This window comes from Mytilus californianus, unplaced genomic scaffold, assembly GCF_021869535.1.
Source record: "Mytilus californianus isolate M0D057914Y unplaced genomic scaffold, xbMytCali1.0.p SCAF_17, whole genome shotgun sequence".
NCBI lineage: Eukaryota > Metazoa > Mollusca > Bivalvia > Mytilida > Mytilidae > Mytilus > Mytilus californianus.
Window position 1 is genome coordinate 10,172,845 of NW_026262659.1, and position 16,614 is coordinate 10,189,458.

General features: G+C 32.2%; 2 protein-coding genes and 1 long non-coding RNA gene across 8 annotated transcripts in view; 2 read left to right on the plus strand and 1 right to left on the minus strand.

The window, feature by feature from the left end:
- The window catches only part of LOC127726384 (uncharacterized), a 205,871-nt gene that overhangs the window by 153,654 nt on the left and 35,603 nt on the right, over nucleotides 1–16,614 (plus strand). The gene's annotated exons all lie outside the window — the stretch shown is intronic.
- Nucleotides 1–16,614, plus strand: part of LOC127726383 (uncharacterized) — a 164,390-nt gene that overhangs the window by 7,984 nt on the left and 139,792 nt on the right. The window lies entirely within an intron of this gene.
- The window catches only part of LOC127726425 (uncharacterized), a 31,423-nt gene continuing 19,650 nt past the window's right edge, over nucleotides 4,842–16,614 (minus strand). The window contains exon 2 of the long non-coding RNA XR_007993537.1: nucleotides 4,842–7,671. This is a non-coding gene — a long non-coding RNA (uncharacterized LOC127726425). The remainder of the gene's footprint in view (nucleotides 7,672–16,614) is intronic.

Below are 16,614 nucleotides of genomic sequence, written 5' to 3' on the forward strand. Positions count from 1 at the left end.
TGCTGAATATCAAATTTGTTTTTCGTTCTTTATTTTGTACATAAATCTGGCCAATAGTTTTCTCATTTTAAATGTTTTACATTTGTCATTTTGGGGCCTTTTGTAGATTACTATGTAGTATGGGTTTTGCTCATTGTTGAAGGCCATACAGTGACCTATATTGTTAGTACCAAATGGTGAAGTTAAAATCATCCCTTCGTAAATTTTACGGACGCCATCACGAGTTGGTTGACTGTTATGGAATAACCGTTTCACAGATGATATCTGATATGTTCCTTATGTCGTAACTACAATGCCCTTCCCTTTTCACGAATGTGACCTACCGAATTAGACTATTTACCGGATTTGTAATAACATTAGCAAAACGACGGGTGCCACATGTGGAGCAGGATCTGCTTACCCTTCCGGAGCACCTGAGAACACCACCAGTATTTGGTGGGGTTCGTGTTGCTTAGTCTTTAGTTTTCTATGTTGTGTCATCTGTACTATTATTTGTCTGTTTGTCTTTTTATTTTTGGCCATGGCGTTGTCAGTCTGTTTTCGATCTATGAGTTTGACTGTCCCTCTGGTATCTTTCGTCCCTTTTCTATAGTTGTTAATTTCTATGTCATTTGGTCTCTTCTGGAGAGTTGTCTTATTGGCAATCATACCACATTTTTATATCCAAGTTCCTATTTCTAATTTTTATACGACCGCAAAAAAATTTTTGTGGTCGTATATTGGTATGACGTTGGCGTCGTCGTCGTCCGAAGACACATTGGTTTTCGCACTCTAACTTTAGTTTAAGTGAATGGATCTTTATGAAATTTTACCACAAGGTTCAATACCACAAAAGGAAGGTTGTGATTGATTTTGGGGGTTATGGTAATAACAGTAAAGGAATTAGGGGCCAAAAAGGGGCCAAAAATAAGCATTTTTGTAACTTCCAGACATAACTTGTGTGTTAGTGTATGGATCTCTCTGACATTGTACCACAAGGTTCCATATCACTAAAGGAATGCTGGGATTGATTTTGGGGGTAATTGCCTCAAAATTTTAGGAATTAGGGGCAAAAAAAGGGGCAAAAAACAAGCATTTTTCTAGTTTCATGACAATAACTTGTGTGTAAGTGTATGGATCTTTCTGAAATTGTACTACAAGGTTCCATATCACAAAGGGAAAGCTGGGTTTGAGTTTGGGGGTAATTGCCCTAAACGTTTAGGAATTTGGGGCCAAAAAGGGGCCAAAAAACACATTTTTTTCTAGTTTCCAGACAATAACTTGTGTTCAAGTGTATGGATCTCTCTGAAATTGTACTGCAAGGTACCATACCACAAAGGGAAGGCTGGGATTGAGTTTGGGGTGATGAATCATAATGGGGGTTCAAAAAATTTTGGGGGGGGATTTATTTTTTTTTCCTTTTTTTTCTTTTTTTCCTTTTTTGTTTCTTTTAAAATTTTCCATTTTAAGTTGGTTATTTCTGATTTATATTTAAAATCAAATAATAATGATATGGTAGGAGATACACACCAAACAGGATGTGTAAATTATTATATAATAAGTATTGTGCAATAGCAAGAAATTTTCAATTGCACAGTATTGCACAATAGCAAGAAATCTTCAATTGCACAGTATTGCGCAATAGCAAGAAATCTTCAATTGCACAGTATTGCGCAATAGCAAGAAATATCCAATAGCACAATATTGCGCAATAGCAAGAAATTGTCAATTGCACAATATTGCGCAATAGCAAGAAATTGTCATTTGTACAGTATTGCACAATAGCAAGAAATATTCAATTGCACAGTATTGTGCAAAAGAAGATACTTCCTATAAATTGCTTATTTCTTGACCAATTTCAATGGGGTTTTATTCTTGATTTCATGGGGTTCTTTAATATGCTGAATATAACCGTGTATTTAGTTTTTGGATTTTGGGCCCCGTTTTTAAATTGGTCCACATTGAGGTCCAAAGGGTCCAAAATTAAACTTAGTTTGATTTTAACAAAAATTGAATTCTTAGGGTTCTTTGATATGCTGAATCTAAACATGTATTTAGATTTTTGATTATGGGCCCAGTTTTCAAGTTGGTCCAAATCGGGGTCCAAAATTAAACTTTGTTTGATTTCAACATCATTGAATATATGGGGTTCTTTGATATGCTGAATCTAACCATGTATTTAGATTTTTGATTTTTGGGCCCCGTTATCAACTTTGTCCACATTGAGGTCAAAAGGGTCCAAAATTAAACTTTGTTTGATTTCATCAAAAATTGAATTCTTGGGGTTCTTTGATATGCTGAATCTAACTATGTATTTAGATTTTGGATATTGGACCATAATAGGTGAATGTCCAATTTAAAATTTTTAAGTTCTTAGACCACATTCATTCTGTGTCAGAAATTTATGCTGTGTCAAATATTTAATCACAATCCAAATGCAAAGCTGTATCAAGCTTGAATGTTGTGTCCATACTTGCCCCAACTGTTCAGGGTTTGACCTCTGCGGTCATATCAAGCTGCGCCCTGCGGAGCATTTTATTCCATTTGATTAGGGACTTTCTGTTTTGAATTTTCCTCGGAGTTCAGTATTTTTTTTATTTTACTTTTTAGTGCAAAACTGCAAAAACTACCCTAATAGCCTCTTCGTTATAAAAATTTTCTCTTCAATATCTAGACATGATTGGCATTACCAAAATAGATATAATCTCCATGGAATTGAGACGTACATATAGATTCTACCACTGCATCGAGTGTGATACGATATTTATCCACTCGAGACAGTTAAATTTTCAAATTTAAAACGCGAGGCTCGCCGAGCGTTTTAAATATTTAAAATTTAACTGTCGAGAGTGGATAAATATCGTATTACACGAGATTTGGTGGTGGAATCTGTTTCTCTAATGATTTTCAAACAATACGCAGGCAAATGTATTCCTTCTTTTCGAATGATCTGCAAAAGATGTGTTCTTTCTATGTGACGTCATCAGGCATGGTCGCCTTTTTTCATGCCGTCACAATAGGAAATTCAGAGGAAAGCAAGAAAATTCGACGTCATAATCGGATTTTAACCAATGAAGAACTGAGATCAAACGAACCACACGTTGATTAAATTTTTTTTATACAATGGGTGCAGAAAGGGATAAATTGACGAAGAATTAGAGAAAAATGTTTATAAAACTGCATCCCAAATATCATTAACTCACCATTAGTGGTTCATCTGAAACTGACCTAATCACAAACTTACATTTAAACATGCAAAAATTTCAAAGTCAATACACATGTACCATGAAGAAGGAGCGGGCCCAAATAATCTCCATTGAAATGAGATGTGCCAATACTGCCAGAACTGCATACTATATATCATTGACCAGCTACCACTATTCATTCCCTTTAAACTGGCTCATCACAAACTTATATGTGATAGACAAAGACACTGCCACCAAAAACAGCAGGTCTTGGTCTCGTCTCTGCAACTTTGTTGAGGGAAGACAAAATTTTCCATTATTTTGAAAGCCTTGAAAATTAACTATTTTTGAAATTTTAGGAGCCAAATAGTGGCTTTTATCACATCTGGTGGGTTTTTATGACAACTTAAACCCCAAATTTGCATGGAAATTAATTTTTTACGCCAAGAATCAATTTGGAGTTGCATATAATACCAATGGATCAGTTTTCATTGAAATCCTAGCACAAACAGATGTTTTCTCAAAATTTGTGATTTTTAAACAGAAACTTAATTAATCCAAAAGTTGATTTGCAAATATTAAACAAATGTAAAACTAAATACTATGCACAATGACTGTGACAAATAAATTTTATTGGCATCCTAGCCATTCCTTTTCACTAATAATACATGTAATATGCACATCTGTATGTTATGCACAACAACTGTGCCAAATTTCATCGGCCTTCTAAGTAACCCTTATATATGGAGTTTTGGTGTTTATAAAAGTTGTTCCCAACCAGACAGACAGAAATAGTAAAAACTATGGGTCTCCCACTTCTTGATTTTTTTTTTCAGATTGACACCAGAATACAAATCATAGGGGCAACTACTGCAGACATTCATTCAACTTCAACAGAAATACTGAGTACAATGAACATCAACAATGCTGGGTTAAAGTCTGAAATAATGGCTAAACTGGAGGTATGTACATTGTACAATTAAGAACAGCAATCATCACAGATATTAAAGATCATTGCAAATAATAGTGTGCAGGTTAGTGATTGTATTTCAGCCAATGAGAACTTTACTAGGTTAAAAACTGTTTATACATTACTCTTTCTTTAGGCACCTAAAGCCATGTTTCACACCTCGACATTCTGTGTGTGCCTGTCCTAAGTCAGGAGCCTGCAATTTAGTAGCTGTCGTTTGTTGCTTTATATAAAAGAAATCATTAATTGTTTTGTTCTTAAATCAGACTGTTAGTTTTCTCATTTGAATTGTTTTGTCTTTTCATAGACTTTTATAGCTTGCTATTCGGAATGGGTCTTGTTTTGCTCATTATTGAAGGATGTATTGGGACATATAGTTGCTAACTTCTACTTCACTTGCACTCTGGTGGAAATTTGTCTAATCTGCTATCATATAACATCTTATTGATAATTATTGCATTGTTTGTACTTCAGTAATTCTACAAAAAAAAAAAAGATTTTAAGGTGTAATACCACCATTGATTTTCCCCTATTAGTCTTTGTTAAATTTGCACTTTTCAAAAAATTGTGCAGAATTTATCTTTGTTTCAAATAAAGAAATACTTGGCATGAGTAAAGATTTATCCTGTCCAGTACTATAGAAAAATTTCACATAACATTTCATTGCATATAAGAAAATAACCATCACTGGAAGTTAACCAATCAAATTTTCCCCCTTTTTATACGACCGCAAAAATTGAAAATTTTTTGGTCGTATATTGGTATGACGTTGGCGTCGTCATCGTCGTCGTCGTTGTCGTCTGGCGTCGTCCGGCGTCATCCGAAGACACATTGGTTTTCGCACTCTAACTTTAGTTTAAGTGAATGGGTCTCCATAAAATTTTACCATAAGGTTCAATACCACGAAAGGAAGGTGGGGATTGATTTTGGGGGTTATGGTACCAACAGTTAAGGAATTAGGGGCCAAAAAGGGGCCAAAAATAAGCATTTTTGTAACTTCCAGACAATAACTTGTGTGTAAGTGTATGGATCTCTCTGACATTGTACCACAAGGTTCCATATCACAAAGGGAAGGCTGTAATTGATTTTGGGGGTAATTGCCTCAAAATTTTAGGAATTAGGGGCCAAAAAAGGGGCAAAAAACAAGCATTTGTCTAGTTTCATGACAATAACTTGTGTGTAAGTGTTTGGATATTTCTGAAATTGTACTACAAGGTTCCACATCACAAAGGGAAAGCTGGAATTGAGTTTGGGGGTAATTGCCTGAAACGTTTAGGAATTGGGGGCCAAAAAGGGGCCAAAAATAAGCATTTTTCTAGTTTCCAGACAATAACTTGTGTTCAAGTGTATGGATCTCTCTGAAATTGTACTGCAAGGTACCATACCACAAAGGGAAGGCAGGGATTGAGTTTGGGGGTGATGAATCATAAGGGGGTTCAAAAAATTGGGGGGGGGGGGGATTTTTTTTTTTCTTTTTTTTTCTTTTTTTCCTTTTTTTTTTCTTTTAAAATTTTCCATTTTAAGTTGGTTATTTCTGATTAATATTTAAAAGCAAATAATAATGATATGGTAGGAGATACACACCAAACAGGATGTGTAAATTATTATATAATAAGTATTGTGCAATAGCAAGAAATTTTCAATTGCACAGTATTGCACAATTGCAAGAAATCGTCAATTGCACAGTATTGCGCAATAGCAAGAAATCTTCAATTGCACAGTATTGCGCAATAGCAAGAAATATCCAATAGCACAATATTGCGCAATAGCAAGAAATTGTCAATTGTACAGTATTGCACAATAGCAAGAAATATTCAATTGCACAGTATTGTGCAAAAGAAGATACTTCGTATAAATTGCTTATTTCTTGATCAATTTCAATGGGGTTTTATTCTTGAATTCTTGGGGTTCTTTAATATGCTGAATCTAACCGTGTATTAAGTTTTTGGATTTTGGGCCCCGTTTTTAAATTGGTCCACATTGAAGTCCAAAGGGTCCAAAATTTAACTTTGTTTGATTTCATCAAAAATTGAATTATTGGGGTTCTTTGATATGCCGAATCTAACCGTGTATTTAGATTCTTAATTTTTGGTTCCGTTTTCAAATTGGTCTACATTAAGGTCAAAAGGGTCCAAAATTAAACTTAGTTTGATTTTAACAAAAATTGAATTTTTAGGGTACTTTGATATGCTGAATCTAAACATGTATTTAGATTTTTGATTATGGGCCCAGTTTTCAAGTTGGTCCAAATCAGGGTCCAAAATTAAACTTTGTTTGATTTCAACAAAAATTGAATATATGGGGTTCTTTGATATGCTGAATCTAACCATGTATTTAGATTTTTGATTTTTTGGCCCCGTTATCAACTTTGTCCACATTGAGGTCAAAAGGGTCCAAAATTAAACTTTGTTTGATTTCATCAAAAATTGAATTCTTGGGGTTCTTTGATATGCTGAATCTAACCATGTATTTAGATTTTTTATTTGTGGACTCGCTATCAAATTGGTTCATATTGAGGTCAAAAGGGTCCAAAATTAAACTTTGTTTGATTTCATCAAAAATTGAATTATTGGGGTTCTTTGATATGCCAAATCTAACCGTGTATTTAGATTTTTAATTTTGGGTCCCGTTTTTAAATTGGTCTACATTAAGGTCCAAAGGGTCCAAAATTAAACTTAGTTTGATTTTAACAAAAATTGAATTCTTGGGGTTCTTTGATATGCTGAATCTAAACATGTGTTTAGATTTTTGATTATGGGCCCAGTTTTCAAGTTGGTCCAAGTTGGGGTCCAAAATTAAACTTTGTTTGATTTCAACAAAAATTGAATATATGGGGTTCTTTGATATGCTGAATCTAAACATGTATTTAGATTTTAGATTTTTGGCCCAGTTTTCAAGTTGGTCCAAATTGGGGTCCAAAATTAAACTTTGTTTGATTTCAACAAAAATTGAATATATGGGGTTCTTTGATATGCTGAATCTTGCCATGTATTAAGATTTTTTATTTGTGGGCCCGCTTTCAAATTGGTTCATATTGAGGTCAAAAGGGTCCAAAATTAAACTTTGTTTGATTTCATCAAAAATTGAATTATTGGGGTTCTTTGATATGCCAAATCTAACCGTGGATTTAGATTTTTAATTTTGGGTCCCGTTTTTTAAATTGGTCTACATTAAGGTCCAAAGGGTCCAAAATTAAACTTAGTATGATTTTAACAAAAATTGAATTTTTGGGGTTCTTTGATATGCTGAATCTAAACATGTGTTTAGATTTTTGATTATGGGACCAGTTTTCAAGTTTGTCCAAGTTGGGGTCCAAAATTAAACTTTGTTTGATTTCAACAAAAATTGAATATATGGGGTTCTTTGATATGCTGAATCTAAACATGTATTTAGATTTTAGATTTTTGGCCCAGTTTTCAAGTTGGTCCAAATTGGGGTCCAAAATTAAACTTTGTTTGATTTCAACAAAAATTGAATATATGGGGTTCTTTGATATGCTGAATCTTACCATGTATTTAGATTTTTTATTTTGTGGGCCTGCTATCAAATTGGTTCATATTGAGGTCAAAAGGGTCCAAAATTAAACTTTGTTTGATTTCATCAAAAATTGAATTATTGGGGTTCTTTGATATGCCAAATCCAACCGTGTTTTTAGATTTTTAATTTTGGGTCCCGTTTTTTAAATTGGTCTACATTAAGGTCCAAAGGGTCCAAAATTAAACTTAGTTTGATTTTAACAAAAATTGAATTCTTGGGGTACTTTGATATGCTGAATCTAAACATGTGTTTAGATTTTTGATTATGGGACCAGTTTTCAAGTTTGTCCAAGTTGGGGTCCAAAATTAAACTTTGTTTGATTTCAACAAAAATTGAATATATGGGGTTCTTTGATATGCTGAATCTAACCATGTATTTTGATTTTGGACATTGGACCATAATAGGTAAATTAAAAAAATTGAAGTTCTTAGACCACATTCTTTCTGTGTCAGAAACCTATGCTGTGTCAAATATTTAATCACAATCCAAATTCAGAGCTGTATCAAGCTTGAATGTTGTGTCCATACTTGCCCCAACTGTTCAGGGTTCGACCTCTGCGGTCGTATCAAGCTGCGCCCAGCGAAGCATTTTATTTAACCTGTGTACAAGCTTTAGTAACCATGTAACCTCAAGTTTCCAAAATATTCTATAGAAACCCCAAATAAAGAAATAATGGTGCTTTGAAATACCCAAGATATATGTTTATGACTCAGAAATGTTTTACTGCAATGAAATGTAGGATCAACTACCTACAACTGTCAAGTTCAAGGGAATATTTTTTTTTCGACCTATTTTCGTATGCAACCGGATGTGACGTACTATGATTTGGTGGTATTACACATAAAGAAGACTTTTTTGTTAAATAAACTGAATGTGACTTTTTTCCTTTGTAATACTGGTTATTTCAAGCATTCCTGTCAAGTTTTGTCATAATCAGTTCAATAGTTTGAGAAAAATCTAGTATAATGTAAGACGACATCTACAGCGATTCGAGCAAAATTTCTTCGAAAAATCCAAACCAAGCCGCATCATGATAGAATATAGTGTGGACCAATAAATGATCAAATATTTATCTCATCTGCCTACAAACAGTTGAATATGATACAAAAGATGACTTTATGATGATAAATACTACTAATGGACCTCTTTGTCTTCCTTATAAGGTCTTTTTTGTCCATTCATACCTCTCATTTCCTCAAAATTTCTACTTTTTAGGCCAATAAATAAAACTTTTGGGGTAACTTTCACTCATTTATGATAGAAATGTTATTATAAATGATTATTTGAAGTATTCAAGCTGAATGAACTATCCGTATAAAAGTTTACTGTCTCCAAGGAGGTTTCAATAAGTCCTTACGTAAAACTTAAATTTACGCCGCGTTCCAGAGAGGGACATAAAAAACTTCTCTTTTGGTGAATAATTTGTTGTTACTACTTTAAAAATAATTTCATTTACTTAAAACTATATATTTATTAAAGTATTTCTTAGGAAAAATTTTCTAGTATAGCAGAATATAAGAAATAAATAGAGAAAAAGCTCCCCAAAACTCTAAGTATGGCTTGTTCTGTCAACTAATACTCATGGTAAAGTCCTATTTCAAGGAAATTTTCTCATAAAATGTATTTTGGAGACTCAATCCACTCAGAATATTTCATTATTTGTAATATTTCACTTAAATAGCAAGAAATTTTAACACATGAGAGTACTCACAAGGTCAAAGGTGCATGTACAGCTTCCCATATTAGGTGTAATACCACCATTGATTTTCCCCTATTAGTCTTTGTTAAATTTGCACTTTTCAAAAAATTGTGCAGAATTTATCTTTGTTTCAAATAAAGAAATACTTGGCATGAGTAAAGATTTATCCTGTCCAGTACTATAGAAACAATTTTTAACCTGTGTACAAGCTTTAGTAACCATGTAACCTCAAGTTTCCAAAATATTCTATAGAAACCCCAAATAAAGAAATAATGGTGCTTTGAAATACCCAAGATATATGTTTATGACTCAGAAATGTTTTACTGCAATGAAATGTAGGATCAACTACCTACAACTGTCAAGTTCAAGGGAATATTTTTTTTCGACCTATTTTCGTATGCAACCGGATGTGACGTACTATGATTTGGTGGTATTACACCTAAAGAAGACTTTTTTGTTAAATAAACTGAATGTGACTTTTTTCCTTTGTAATACTGGTTATTTCAAGCATTCCTGTCAAGTTTTGTCATAATCAGTTCAATAGTTTGAGAAAAATCTAGAATAATGTAAGACGACATCTACAGCGATTCGAGCAAAATTTCTTCGAAAAATCCAAACCAAGCCGCATCATGATAGAATATAGTGTGGACCAATAAATGATCAAATATTTATCTCATCTGCCTACAAACAGTTGAATATGATACAAAAGATGACTTTATGATGATAAATACTACTAATGGACCTCTTTGTCTTCCTTATAAGGTCTTTTTTGTCCATTCATACCTCTCATTTCCTCAAAATTTCTACTTTTTAGGCCAATAAATAAAACTTTTGGGGTAACTTTCACTCATTTATGATAGAAATGTTATTATAAATGATTATTTGAAGTATTCAAGCTGAATGAACTATCCGTATAAAAGTTTACTGTCTCCAAGGAGGTTTCAATAAGTCCTTACGTAAAACTTAAATTTACGCCGCGTTCCAGAGAGGGACATAAAAAACTTCTCTTTTGGTGAATAATTTGTTGTTACTACTTTAAAAATAATTTCATTTACTTAAAACTATATATTTATTAAAGTATTTCTTAGGAAAAATTTTCTAGTATAGCAGAATATAAGAAATAAATAGAGAAAAAGCTCCCCAAAACTCTAAGTATGGCTTGTTCTGTCAACTAATACTCATGGTAAAGTCCTATTTCAAGGAAATTTTCTCATAAAATGTATTTTGGAGACTCAATCCACTCAGAATATTTCATTATTTGTAATATTTCACTTAAATAGCAAGAAATTTTAACACATGAGAGTACTCACAAGGTCAAAGGTGCATGTACAGCTTCCCATATTAGGTGTAATACCACCATTGATTTTCCCCTATTAGTCTTTGTTAAATTTGCACTTTTCAAAAAATTGTGCAGAATTTATCTTTGTTTCAAATAAAGAAATACTTGGCATGAGTAAAGATTTATCCTGTCCAGTACTATAGAAACAATTTTTAACCTGTGTACAAGCTTTAGTAACCATGTAACCTCAAGTTTCCAAAATATTCTATAGAAACCCCAAATAAAGAAATAATGGTGCTTTGAAATACCCAAGATATATGTTTATGACTCAGAAATGTTTTACTGCAATGAAATGTAGGATCAACTACCTACAACTGTCAAGTTCAAGGGAATATTTTTTTTCGACCTATTTTCGTATGCAACCGGATGTGACGTACTATGATTTGGTGGTATTACACCTAAAGAAGACTTTTTTGTTAAATAAACTGAATGTGACTTTTTTCCTTTGTAATACTGGTTATTTCAAGCATTCCTGTCAAGTTTTGTCATAATCAGTTCAATAGTTTGAGAAAAATCTAGAATAATGTAAGACGACATCTACAGCGATTCGAGCAAAATTTCTTCGAAAAATCCAAACCAAGCCGCATCATGATAGAATATAGTGTGGACCAATAAATGATCAAATATTTATCTCATCTGCCTACAAACAGTTGAATATGATACAAAAGATGACTTTATGATGATAAATACTACTAATGGACCTCTTTGTCTTCCTTATAAGGTCTCTTTTGGTCCATTCATACCTCTCATTTCCTCAAAATTTCTACTTTTTAGGCCAATAAATAAAACTTTTGGGGTAACTTTCACTCATTTATGATAGAAATGTTATTATAAATGATTATTTGAAGTATTCAAGCTGAATGAACTATCCGTATAAAAGTTTACTGTCTCCAAGGAGGTTTCAATAAGTCCTTACGTAAAACTTAAATTTACGCCGCGTTCCAGAGAGGGACATAAAAAACTTCTCTTTTGGTGAATAATTTGTTGTTACTGCTTTAAAAATAATTTCATTTACTTAAAACTATATATTTATTAAAGTATTTCTTAGGAAAAATTTTCTAGTATAGCAGAATATAAGAAATAAGGAGAAAAAGCTCCCCAAAACTCTAAGTATGGCTTGTTCTGTCAACTAATACTCATGGTAAAGTCCTATTTCAAGGAAATTTTCTCATAAAATGTATTTTGGAGACTCAATCCACTCAGAATATTTCATTATTTGTAATATTTCACTTAAATAGCAAGAAATTTTAACACATGAGAGTACTCACAAGGTCAAAGGTGCATGTACAGCTTCCCATATTAGGTGTAATACCACCATTGATTTTCCCCTATTAGTCTTTGTTAAATTTGCACTTTTCAAAAAATTGTGCAGAATTTATCTTTGTTTCAAATAAAGAAATACTTGGCATGAGTAAAGATTTATCCTGTCCAGTACTATAGAAAAAATTTCACATAACATTTCATTGCATATAAGAAAATAACCATCACTGGAAGTTAACCAATCAAATTTTCCCCCTTTTTTAACCTGTGTACAAGCTTTAGTAACCATGTAACCTCAAGTTTCCAAAATATTCTATAGAAACCCCAAATAAAGAAATAATGGTGCTTTGAAATACCCAAGATATATGTTTATGACTCAGAAATGTTTTACTGCAATGAAATGTAGGATCAACTACCTACAACTGTCAAGTTCAAGGGAATATTTTTTTTCGACCTATTTTCGTATGCAACCGGATGTGACGTACTATGATTTGGTGGTATTACACCTAAAGAAGACTTTTTTGTTAAATAAACTGAATGTGACTTTTTTCCTTTGTAATACTGGTTATTTCAAGCATTCCTGTCAAGTTTTGTCATAATCAGTTCAATAGTTTGAGAAAAATCTAGAATAATGTAAGACGACATCTACAGCGATTCGAGCAAAATTTCTTCGAAAAATCCAAACCAAGCCGCATCATGATAGAATATAGTGTGGACCAATAAATGATCAAATATTTATCTCATCTGCCTACAAACAGTTGAATATGATACAAAAGATGACTTTATGATGATAAATACTACTAATGGACCTCTTTGTCTTCCTTATAAGGTCTTTTTTGTCCATTCATACCTCTCATTTCCTCAAAATTTCTACTTTTTAGGCCAATAAATAAAACTTTTGGGGTAACTTTCACTCATTTATGATAGAAATGTTATTATAAATGATTATTTGAAGTATTCAAGCTGAATGAACTATCCGTATAAAAGTTTACTGTCTCCAAGGAGGTTTCAATAAGTCCTTACGTAAAACTTAAATTTACGCCGCGTTCCAGAGAGGGACATAAAAAACTTCTCTTTTGGTGAATAATTTGTTGTTACTACTTTAAAAATAATTTCATTTACTTAAAACTATATATTTATTAAAGTATTTCTTAGGAAAAATTTTCTAGTATAGCAGAATATAAGAAATAAATAGAGAAAAAGCTCCCCAAAACTCTAAGTATGGCTTGTTCTGTCAACTAATACTCATGGTAAAGTCCTATTTCAAGGAAATTTTCTCATAAAATGTATTTTGGAGACTCAATCCACTCAGAATATTTCATTATTTGTAATATTTCACTTAAATAGCAAGAAATTTTAACACATGAGAGTACTCACAAGGTCAAAGGTGCATGTACAGCTTCCCATATTAGGTGTAATACCACCATTGATTTTCCCCTATTAGTCTTTGTTAAATTTGCACTTTTCAAAAAATTGTGCAGAATTTATCTTTGTTTCAAATAAAGAAATACTTGGCATGAGTAAAGATTTATCCTGTCCAGTACTATAGAAACAATTTTTAACCTGTGTACAAGCTTTAGTAACCATGTAACCTCAAGTTTCCAAAATATTCTATAGAAACCCCAAATAAAGAAATAATGGTGCTTTGAAATACCCAAGATATATGTTTATGACTCAGAAATGTTTTACTGCAATGAAATGTAGGATCAACTACCTACAACTGTCAAGTTCAAGGGAATATTTTTTTTCGACCTATTTTCGTATGCAACCGGATGTGACGTACTATGATTTGGTGGTATTACACCTAAAGAAGACTTTTTTGTTAAATAAACTGAATGTGACTTTTTTCCTTTGTAATACTGGTTATTTCAAGCATTCCTGTCAAGTTTTGTCATAATCAGTTCAATAGTTTGAGAAAAATCTAGAATAATGTAAGACGACATCTACAGCGATTCGAGCAAAATTTCTTCGAAAAATCCAAACCAAGCCGCATCATGATAGAATATAGTGTGGACCAATAAATGATCAAATATTTATCTCATCTGCCTACAAACAGTTGAATATGATACAAAAGATGACTTTATGATGATAAATACTACTAATGGACCTCTTTGTCTTCCTTATAAGGTCTCTTTTGGTCCATTCATACCTCTCATTTCCTCAAAATTTCTACTTTTTAGGCCAATAAATAAAACTTTTGGGGTAACTTTCACTCATTTATGATAGAAATGTTATTATAAATGATTATTTGAAGTATTCAAGCTGAATGAACTATCCGTATAAAAGTTTACTGTCTCCAAGGAGGTTTCAATAAGTCCTTACGTAAAACTTAAATTTACGCCGCGTTCCAGAGAGGGACATAAAAAACTTCTCTTTTGGTGAATAATTTGTTGTTACTGCTTTAAAAATAATTTCATTTACTTAAAACTATATATTTATTAAAGTATTTCTTAGGAAAAATTTTCTAGTATAGCAGAATATAAGAAATAAGGAGAAAAAGCTCCCCAAAACTCTAAGTATGGCTTGTTCTGTCAACTAATACTCATGGTAAAGTCCTATTTCAAGGAAATTTTCTCATAAAATGTATTTTGGAGACTCAATCCACTCAGAATATTTCATTATTTGTAATATTTCACTTAAATAGCAAGAAATTTTAACACATGAGAGTACTCACAAGGTCAAAGGTGCATGTACAGCTTCCCATATTAGGTGTAATACCACCATTGATTTTCCCCTATTAGTCTTTGTTAAATTTGCACTTTTCAAAAAATTGTGCAGAATTTATCTTTGTTTCAAATAAAGAAATACTTGGCATGAGTAAAGATTTATCCTGTCCAGTACTATAGAAAAAATTTCACATAACATTTCATTGCATATAAGAAAATAACCATCACTGGAAGTTAACCAATCAAATTTTCCCCCTTTTTTAACCTGTGTACAAGCTTTAGTAACCATGTAACCTCAAGTTTCCAAAATATTCTATAGAAACCCCAAATAAAGAAATAATGGTGCTTTGAAATACCCAAGATATATGTTTATGACTCAGAAATGTTTTACTGCAATGAAATGTAGGATCAACTACCTACAACTGTCAAGTTCAAGGGAATATTTTTTTTCGACCTATTTTCGTATGCAACCGGATGTGACGTACTATGATTTGGTGGTATTACACCTAAAGAAGACTTTTTTGTTAAATAAACTGAATGTGACTTTTTTCCTTTGTAATACTGGTTATTTCAAGCATTCCTGTCAAGTTTTGTCATAATCAGTTCAATAGTTTGAGAAAAATCTAGAATAATGTAAGACGACATCTACAGCGATTCGAGCAAAATTTCTTCGAAAAATCCAAACCAAGCCGCATCATGATAGAATATAGTGTGGACCAATAAATGATCAAATATTTATCTCATCTGCCTACAAACAGTTGAATATGATACAAAAGATGACTTTATGATGATAAATACTACTAATGGACCTCTTTGTCTTCCTTATAAGGTCTTTTTTGTCCATTCATACCTCTCATTTCCTCAAAATTTCTACTTTTTAGGCCAATAAATAAAACTTTTGGGGTAACTTTCACTCATTTATGATAGAAATGTTATTATAAATGATTATTTGAAGTATTCAAGCTGAATGAACTATCCGTATAAAAGTTTACTGTCTCCAAGGAGGTTTCAATAAGTCCTTACGTAAAACTTAAATTTACGCCGCGTTCCAGAGAGGGACATAAAAAACTTCTCTTTTGGTGAATAATTTGTTGTTACTACTTTAAAAATAATTTCATTTACTTAAAACTATATATTTATTAAAGTATTTCTTAGGAAAAATTTTCTAGTATAGCAGAATATAAGAAATAAATAGAGAAAAAGCTCCCCAAAACTCTAAGTATGGCTTGTTCTGTCAACTAATACTCATGGTAAAGTCCTATTTCAAGGAAATTTTCTCATAAAATGTATTTTGGAGACTCAATCCACTCAGAATATTTCATTATTTGTAATATTTCACTTAAATAGCAAGAAATTTTAACACATGAGAGTACTCACAAGGTCAAAGGTGCATGTACAGCTTCCCATATTAGGTGTAATACCACCATTGATTTTCCCCTATTAGTCTTTGTTAAATTTGCACTTTTCAAAAAATTGTGCAGAATTTATCTTTGTTTCAAATAAAGAAATACTTGGCATGAGTAAAGATTTATCCTGTCCAGTACTATAGAAACAATTTTTAACCTGTGTACAAGCTTTAGTAACCATGTAACCTCAAGTTTCCAAAATATTCTATAGAAACCCCAAATAAAGAAATAATGGTGCTTTGAAATACCCAAGATATATGTTTATGACTCAGAAATGTTTTACTGCAATGAAATGTAGGATCAACTACCTACAACTGTCAAGTTCAAGGGAATATTTTTTTTCGACCTATTTTCGTATGCAACCGGATGTGACGTACTATGATTTGGTGGTATTACACCTAAAGAAGACTTTTTTGTTAAATAAACTGAATGTGACTTTTTTCCTTTGTAATACTGGTTATTTCAAGCATTCCTGTCAAGTTTTGTCATAATCAGTTCAATAGTTTGAGAAAAATCTAGAATAATGTAAGACGACATCTACAGCGATTCGAGCAAAATTTCTTCGAAAAATCC